This window comes from Gadus morhua, chromosome 8 (assembly GCF_902167405.1).
Source record: "Gadus morhua chromosome 8, gadMor3.0, whole genome shotgun sequence".
Lineage (NCBI taxonomy): Eukaryota > Metazoa > Chordata > Actinopteri > Gadiformes > Gadidae > Gadus > Gadus morhua.
Window position 1 is genome coordinate 23,218,437 of NC_044055.1, and position 9,577 is coordinate 23,228,013.

At 39.1% G+C, this 9,577-nt stretch overlaps 1 long non-coding RNA gene across 1 annotated transcript; it reads left to right on the top strand.

The window, feature by feature from the left end:
• The first annotated feature begins 5,117 nt into the window (after positions 1-5,117).
• LOC115549029 (uncharacterized) lies at positions 5,118-5,631 on the top strand. Its single transcript, XR_003977687.1, has 2 exons — positions 5,118-5,241; positions 5,599-5,631. It is a non-coding gene; the product is annotated as an uncharacterized LOC115549029 (long non-coding RNA).
• Positions 5,632-9,577: the final 3,946 nt, after the last annotated feature.

Sequence of the window (9,577 nt, forward strand, 5' to 3'; positions counted from 1 at the left end):
CGAACACACAAGCTGCAATAACTACTCCAGCCACCGATGGCAGCACCTTTGGACAGGTGAGGAGGGCGGGCGCAATACGTCACACAGGCCACGCCTACTTGATACTAACCAGCGTGGGAGTCAGATTGAGGTCAGAAAAACATAGGCGGACCCGGTGAGAGGATGGTCTAGCTTGAAGTAGCTCTACGGTTTTTTTCCTCCACACGTGTTAGATACAATTCCCTCCCTTTTGCTTCATAGTTACCATACCGAAATACTTTAACAAATAAAGTGAGTTAAAAGCGACTCGGATTGGACTACTTTCTTCAAAAATGTGACAAGGCAATGTAGAAATGCCCCATATGAAAAGCAAAGCAATGAAAACAGGCAATTTATACGTCTTTCCTACATAGCCACAATAATGTACAGAATGAAGGTATCAGATCTGCAAACTCCTCAGAGTAAAAAGGTGACAGTGTCGGGGAGATATACGGCTGCTCGAATTCTGAGCTACTATGGGCGAGTTTTTGCGAGAATATTCATTATGGAGGTTCGAGCACGCAATACAATGGAAAGATTTCAAATGACAGACTTGGACGCAAAATGTAGCCCTTTATTATACAGAAATTTGCTGTTGGTGTATTAGCCTAGGACAACATCCTCACCAGATTATTTATCGAAATAGCCCTATGTTGTTAGAATTTATCACTTCATGCATGGTCTACGTTCGTGCAGTACTCAGAGTTGACTCTGTCCTAAAAATACAATATTATTGTAAATTATATCACATCTAAAAAGCGGTAGTTAACGTTAGTTGAATCAAGCAAACAAATAGCTCTGGTTTTTGCTCCTAAAAGCTTGACTAACCTCGAATTTAACGCAAGATAGTTCCTTCAAATTAGGGTTGTACGGTATGGACTAAAATGTATATCATGTCACGTATTTTAAGCACATAAGCTGCCCCCACATAGCCACTAGGAAGCAGGATCGAACACACAAGCTGCATTACCCTCACATAGTTGCTAGGAAGCAGGATCGAACACATAAGCTGCAATAACTACTCCAGCCACAGATGGCAGCACCTTTAGACAGGTGAGGAGCTGTGCCAATACGTCACACAAGCCACGCTTACTTCACATAGGCCACGCCCACTTGATACAAACCAACGCGGGAGTGAGATTGGAGGTTAGAGACATAGGCGGACCCGCAGAGAGCCTTGGGCCTATGCCCCGGGGCTCGAAGTAGCTTCAGTATCTCTCTCCACGCGTGTTAGATACAATTCCCTCCCTTTTGCTTCATAGTTACCATGCCCAATACTTTAACAAATAAAGTGAGTTAAAAGCGACCCGGATTGCACTACTTTCTTCAGAAACGCGACAATCACGGTATGATTTGAGGCATAGACGGTAACGGTATCATATCACGGTATGTTAATTTCATCTTCTAATTTCGATATAAATGCCTCTGAAGGGGTCAAATACTGGTAAGGCATAAAAACTGCATAAAAAAGTTAGTGACTTCCATCTCTGAAAAACACTAATGTATAATTATATGGATTTGTTTCTCCACTTGCTTGCAGACCTTGCTGTATAGTTTTGGCATCTCAATTTGGAAAAAAAAAAAAAAATCTCAAGTGTGTGCGGGCAGGTAACGTGTACCTGCACAGCAAAACTGCGGGCGTTAATTTTTCAGTGTTGGTGTTAATCAGGGCGCAGTGTTATTTTAACACAGATCAAAATGTACACCAGGGGAGTTCTTTGTGCACCCTGAGTGATAGCGTAAACCCAACTATGTCCGCTCCTTCCTCCACTGTGCCCACACTCTCCGGCTCTCCTCAGTTTACTCGTCAGCAAAGTGAAACTTATCTTCTCCATGTTTGCTAATAAAAAGAAAGACGAGCACTTTTAATAAAAAATAAAAAAGTCACAGATATTACTGATATTATACCCTCGCAATCGCCAGTTCGACAAAAATCTATTTAAAATGGGATTAGAAATTAACAGACACCATATATCCATACAAAAGCAAACAAACTGAGATTTTTCTAATTATATAAGGGTTTGTCAACCGCACAACATTAACCCTAACCAAGTTTAACTTACCGCAGCTCTTAGAAAGATGGCTACCGAAAGTTCTGGATCAGGACTGGATGGCACTTCTTTGCCAGAAATGTAGGGGTGTGGCCAAATCAACACTCACGGTGTGAGAATCCCCCTAACGACAAAAGTCTACACCAACACTTTCATCAACTACCACCAACTAACAAAAAAAAAAATATTATCCTATTATATTATATTATCCTATTGTTCGCCGAATTCAATTTCCAAAAATAGGGTTTGCATCCTCAGCCTTGCCATTGCCTGTCTGCGAGAATCAAGCCTTCGCAGTGCAGGGGCAAAACTTAATAAAAATAGCTCTTGCTCGTCCTGCTCCCTGTTCATAGCCTCCAGCACCCGTTGCTGGTATGGCGTCACGGTGCTCTCCGGCGACCTCCTCCTCCCTGGGACTCGTGTAGCTCCTCGTGGTGGTGGTGGTTGGTGCCTAGGACTTGCACTGCTGTGCACAGAGTCATCCATTGCAGCCTGTCAGGGTCCAGAAAACACAATTACATAAATTAACCTTCACGGCTCATACTATTACCATACCAGGGGAGACTTGTTAACAGATATAACCCTTCAGTGTCATAGCATCACAGCAGGCTACTGTCTTAAATCACCTACTGCAATATCCTACAGCTTCAGCTACATTTGACATAATGACTCTTGATTTAACCTACTTATCATAACCTCACTCTCTCCTGCTGTTCCTTCTCCTCCACTCTCGTATATGGAATTTAATAAACTCTCTGCTGTCTCTGTAATTTCTTCCTGAGGTTTAGATTAGATAGAAGTTGTTTCTCTGTCCTGGACGTGGGGTTCCAAGAAAGACAGGATCCCCATATACTTCCCCGGACGTTAGGTGCCTCCCTCTGATCCACTTTGTTTTTCTTTTTGCTCTTTTCTCTGCCTCCGGTAGATGTCCCTCAAATACTTCTATTTAGCCTGACAGGCCTCCCCTATGTAGATAGGTAAACAACAGTTAGCTACGTCTGGGTCTAGGTCTGCTTGTTGTGCACTGTAATCAGATAAACTTTATTTCTTTGAACTATCTCTCAGAACACATTTATCAACCGTCTCCAACAACATAACCTACACTGAAAAAAAGTAACATAGCAGGTCTTTAAATTGACAAAAAGGAAGTACGTAGATGCAACATGATCAATTCATATTCTTCTTGTGGACGTGCTATAATCATGTCAACTTTGATTGTTTATGGAGAATGTTAGATGTACTAATGTCTCTCACGTTGATTGAAATTGATTTAATCAAAACACTCATGTCGATGTGATTGAGTTTGGTGCTTTTCTGGCGCCAAAGTGTAATTTGCATTACGAGCAGAGGGTGGCAACTTCCAGAATTTTCGGGGTCAAATGCACTCCTTCGTCTCTTTTTTTCTTCAGCGCAATTTGAATCCAGCCTATGGGCCACATTTCCCCCTTCAGCCACAACGGAGACCAGCCCATTTACTGATAAAGTAAGTTTGTGAATTTGGAAACCTTTGCACTACACTGCTATGGTTCACTGTAACTATTAAAATATTTAGTGCACTCGTTTGTGTGCGTAGGATATGAGTACGTATAGGCTATATTTTGTTTTTAGAGCGCCAATTAGCCTGGGTCTGCGTGTGTAAGAGCCTAACGGCTAAAGCTAGTGGTTAACTTAGGGCCTATATATTGGAGGTTTTGCATTATCATTACATGGGTAATTACATGTACATTGTGTGAAGTAAACGCAACATTTTTAAACTTTCAGCTAAGGTATGTGTGACTCTTTTGCATCGAAAACGTGGGGATTATGAAATCATGCAAGCCCCGCATATTTTGTGCGGAAAATGCAACTCCCGCATGAATATGCAGACTTCGGCTGATTATGCGTTGAATTATGAGATCGCATAATCGCGCTTTTCTGAAGGGACTGTATGTGTTTGAGCGCCATTCTTTTTCTCACTAGCTGTTATTGCCTGTCATGACCGTTCATGCAAAGTATGGTCCAACAAGCATTCTCCTGAATTGGTGACTCCACCTTTTAATATATATTTCCTTCATTTGTGTTAGTCCTTGTATTTAAACAGATTAATCAGGTAATTTGAAAGCGATTTACAAGTGCTTTGAATTTTGGTATTGCAGCAGACCTTTTTGTTTCTGAATTGATGATTGGAGCTTTGAAGTTACTAATAATAATCTTGATGTATGTTACAGCGTTTGGTGGCAGTAATGTGGAGTTGTAAAAGCGGCAAAGAAACTGTATCAAGTAGGTCCAAGCTTTTGCATCACTACAAGATAAAGCATCCACATTTTTGACGTAGTTCTCGCTTTCCATGCACATGTATGAACTGCCAATGCACATTTAAGACATGGAATGCCCTGAATTCAGTTTGAAACCTGAATCCTTTGTGCTTTTTCTGTGCTTGCTACTATTTAGTTCAACGCTGAGTTCAAGAGAATTACCACCGTCCCACTTCAATCCAGGTTCCTGTCTCAGCTGGACGTTCACTCTGATAAACTGACGAGGCTGTTCCAAAGGAGAGGAGGACATCTAGGGCAAAAGCGCAATAATGGCAGATGTAAGTTATACGGGAGTCCAACTTCATAAAAAAAGAATTGACTGTTTTCAGAAAATATTATGATTTTTTTTTTTAGAATTGTTGAGATGTTATGCAACACTATAGAATTTTTTAGTTGCCACATAATTGATTGGCAAGGAGGGTACATGAATTGTACACAAAGCCAGGGAGACGATAAGTGCATTATTTTTCATCTTCCCCTTCCACTATTTGTACATCTATTTTGTCTCACAGCAAGGCTCTTAATCATATGAAGAAGCCAGGTGCAATATTCTTAAATTTCCAAATTATTTCATTCTTACTTCAAATGACACATGTGTACATGGTGATATAATCGCAATGTATTTCTTATTTGCAATGTCCTGCACCCAGGCCATATTGTCATTAGAATAATTTATTAACCATATAAATCCAAAACTACTAACTGCAGGGTGTAACAGTAGTAAATTATTTAAGGAATAGCAAAAGGGCTGAATTCTGACACTAATCAAGAACATTTCCTTTCAGTGTGATGATGTCGATGTTGGACGAGAGTGCATTATCAAGGGAGTCTGCATCTACATGGGTGAAAATCCAGAAAACCTTGTGCACGATTACGCGGTATGTACATCAGTGCTTACTTGCTATTCCACTATCTTCCATATCGGATACAATTCGGTTACATCATTTTTTTTCACTTTCATCTTACTACTTCAGCAAAAGCATTTTCTGTCAAACGTCAAAGATTAATATGATAGTGTGCTGATAATAGTAGTCAAAATTCTACATTATATTTCACTATAGCGACTGCAATAGTGTGTTCATGTCTTAGATTATCATGTGTATTCTTAATACAGTTTGTTGCTCGAGGAAGCCAGAGATTTTAAAATTTCATTGACAACTGATGTCAATGTATTTGCTGTTCATAAGTAGTCAAACTTGAGGTCTTATTTATCTACCTTTGTCTGTTTTGTACAGGGCATGGATGGAGACGCCTTCAATGCTGCTATTGAAAAAACCTCAGTCGGGATTTATAAAAGAGAATGAGGCAAGTGAGGAATCTGAGGACATTGGAGTTGTCCTCGAAGGCATCAGGTTGTTAAGAGATTTAGACAATATATCATTAGCGGTTGCTATGCTTTTTGGACTGATGTACGCACTGAACATCAGCTACCCCGCCGACCTCCGGTACACCTTTGAGGTAGTACAGAAGATACTCGCGCTGAAAAACCGTCTCTTCCAATGAACGGGTCAAACACAGCGCTGCCTCTCGGTAAACCTCAGATGATCACTGGCCTTAATTTGTGTTATTCATTTCTGTTCCTTATTTGGTGTATAAACATGTGTTGCTCTAGGTATTCTAGGTTTCTATTGATAGTGATACGTTTATTTTTTGTGTGTTGAGCCACTGCTGTGATAGTATCCAGTTTGTGTGTTCAGCCACTGCTGTTGATGGTATCCAGTTTGTGTGTTCAGCCACTGCTGTTGATGGTATACAGTTTGTGTGTTCAGCCAGTGCTGTTGATGGTATCCAGTTTGTGTGTTCAGCCAGTGCTGTTGATGGTTATCCTGTTTAGTGGAAGAGGCAATGTGCTTGTTACTATGTGAATGGATCTGCACTCCATATTTTGTACGGAAGCAAGTGTATGTTTGTGAATTACCATAATGTATAGCTGTTGGCTAATGACATGTTGCAACACAAAGGGAGAGCGGTAAAAAAATGGGCCAGAAATTCCCAGTATATTGCCTTATGTTCAGTCAGGGCCACTTCTGATAACTTTGACTGTTCTAGGCAAATACATTTTTATATTGAGACAGCGAAAACAGTAAATGTGGTATTTGACAGTGAATCCGCTGCTGTTGATGCAGGGTATCCAGTTTGAATCTTACATCTGTTTACGGCAACTGCACAGATTTGTCTGTTTTCCTGAATGTTTTAAAGCTCAATACAGAAAATTTGAGTACAAATGACTGACTTTTTCTCCTGTATTTTGTATTTCCACACACTAAATCATGAAATTGATCTATAAAATACATTTGGATAGCTTATTTGAACAAATCAAGTTAGATTTATATACCTAAATTGGATACCAGAGACATTATCAAATTGCCTTAAAAAGTTACATAAATAGTGGATAATATAAGCATTAAGAAATAAAGTTGGAGTTATAGTTGAAAATCTGGTACCCCTATGATGCAATCATTTTAACATTACACTGTAAAAAATAAAAAGTTAATTCAACTTGAAATTTCAAGGCAACTGTCTGCACAGAATTTTTGGGTTTTCATGTCAACTCAAACATCACAGTTGTGCCAACTTAATTCTTACAGTTGTACCAACTAATTCCTTTATTTTGAGGCAACTAGATTTTTGGGTTTTCATGTCAACTCAAACATCACAATTGTGCCAACTTAATTCTTGCAGTTGTACCAACTAATTTCTTTTTTTTGAGGAAACTAGATTTTGGGGTTTTCATGTCAACTCAAACTTCTAGAAAATATCACAGTTGTGCCAACTTAATCCTTACAGTTGTACCAACTCATTTCTTCCAATTATTATTCTCTAATTTTTGGTCCAAATAACTTGTCTTACAAACCAATGAAAGCTTCACAAATGTAGTTGTACACACTAAGAATTCTAATTCAACATTAGGTTGAATCATTCATGTGTAAAAAATTAACAATTACACAAAAGGACAATAAACCAGCTTTTGCATTTAAAAACATTTTGCAAGTTTTATTTTTCACCATGAGGATCGTAAACAGCCTAAACGTAACATTATAAACACCCCTTGCCACCACATCCAAAGCAAAAAATTCACAAAAAGTAAGTTCAAAGCTTAAAGTAAATTTCAGTATATTTTTCAGTATGCACTTGTAATAAAATAATACGGGCAGACATTTACTTTACTGTAGGCTTAACATAACTGACCACAAACAAGCTTCCCATTCGTGTGTTTGTGTGTGTGTGCTCTCTGGTGTCAACCAAAAAAGGAGAGAGCAGGGGGAAACACAACAAACTAAAAATATAGGCCACGTAAAAAAATCTAAAACGTTTCCTGATATTGTCTGGTCAGGCCCCAAGAATAAGAGGAATTCTAGAAATGGATCAACCCTTGGCTCAAAGTAACAGCTTGGTTTAAACGTAACATTATAAACAGCCCTTTCCACCACATTTAAAGTAAAAAATCCACAAAAAGTAATTTCAAAGCTTAAAGTAAATTTCAGTACCTTTTGACTGACAAAATGTCTATGCACTTGCAATAAAATAATGCGGGCAGACAGATTACTTTACTGTAGGCTTAACATAACTGACCACAAACAAGCTTCCCATTCGTGTGTGTGTGTGTGTGTGTGTGCTCTCTGGTGTCAACCAAAAAAGGAGAGAGCAGGGGGAAACACAACAAACTAAAAATGTAGGCCACGTAAAATGTATCTAGAATGTTTCCTGATCATGTCAGGTCAGGCTCCAAGAACAAGAGAAATTCAAGAAATGGATCAACCCTTGGCTCAAAGTAACAGCTTGGTTTTTAAGCTCCTGACACGCTGCGAGCAATTGGCAGACATCTCCATGAAAATGTGTTGAATAGTTTCAAATGTGTATTTGAGTTATTTTGGGTACTCCATGTTTAATGCGTACATCAGCCCAAAAAGATACGCAACCGCTGTTGAGAGGTCTGGAAGATCTGCGAGGACAATGGACTCCTCCAACACGACGGCAATGTTGATGACAGTGGGCTGCACAGCAAAAATCAGTGTATATTGTACTCTATGGGTGTACATTTAACACCCATTTCGGGGTATATATAGGTCCAAGAGTTCAGTGTTCACTGAACACTGTTAGAAGAGCAAAATATGTACTCCAAATTTAGAGTTACATTTGAACACTTTGAGAGTGCAAATGTACTCTATTAGTGGTACTTTTGGGCACTCATTCAGTGCTTCCTTACACCTGCAGTGTAAACCTAGAACCCCAGAGAGAAAAAAGATGTACTCCAAGTCAGTGCTTTGTAGCACTTTGCAGAGCTGATTATTTAATATTTCTAGAGTGAGAATGTACTCTGACTGGTGTACAACCAACACCTTTGAGGTGAATTATCAACACTTCATGAATGAGTCTACACATTAGATTCTTGAAAACATTATATTTTTATTGATGCTGCCGTTGTTGTTACAGTGCATACATATATAATATAGTTAACATTATAGTTGAACTTGAATTATTTTACATCAAGAACCATATTTAGTTTTACATTTATATGATGTAACCAACAACTTGAAAATAAATAAATAAATGTGTCCCTGTCAACCAATTAAAGGGGAATTCCGGTGTAAAATGGATTTGGGATATGTTTTGTATGATAACGAGTTGAAACGTTCGTTTTGGAGCACAAAAAACGCATATAGACGCTTTCTTCAGTTGGCTGTTTTTAGCCGATTCTATCAAAACGCTATAAACTTGGAACAATGGGGGCAGTGGTTATGGTAAAAACTAAATCGCTATTTTAAACCATTTAAAAGGCTAGAAGTAGCCCGACACTTCTTTGGTAGTACATAAGGGTATTAACATATAAAACGAGGCATTGAGAACTTTGTAAGTGTACAGATTGTTTATTAAAAAGTACATTTTATACACACAATACCATCAGTAGATCACCCGTCAACGCCATTTTGTTTAAGACTCGATGAGTAGATTGACAAACACAGAGATTGTGACATCCATCAGCAACACACAAGCTCTGGCGGCATGCCATGGGACCTTTAAAAAAAATTAAAAAAATGATCAGGGTACAATTACCTTGTGAAACTTCACTACACGATCCACAGCTTCCCGGATACTGATTTTGACAACTCCCTTCTTTCCACTTGGAGGTGGTGGCAGGAGGTAGACCAGCAGGGGAAGTGAGGCCATGTCACTATCCCAACCTGAAAAGGGGAGCACATACTTTGAGCATGA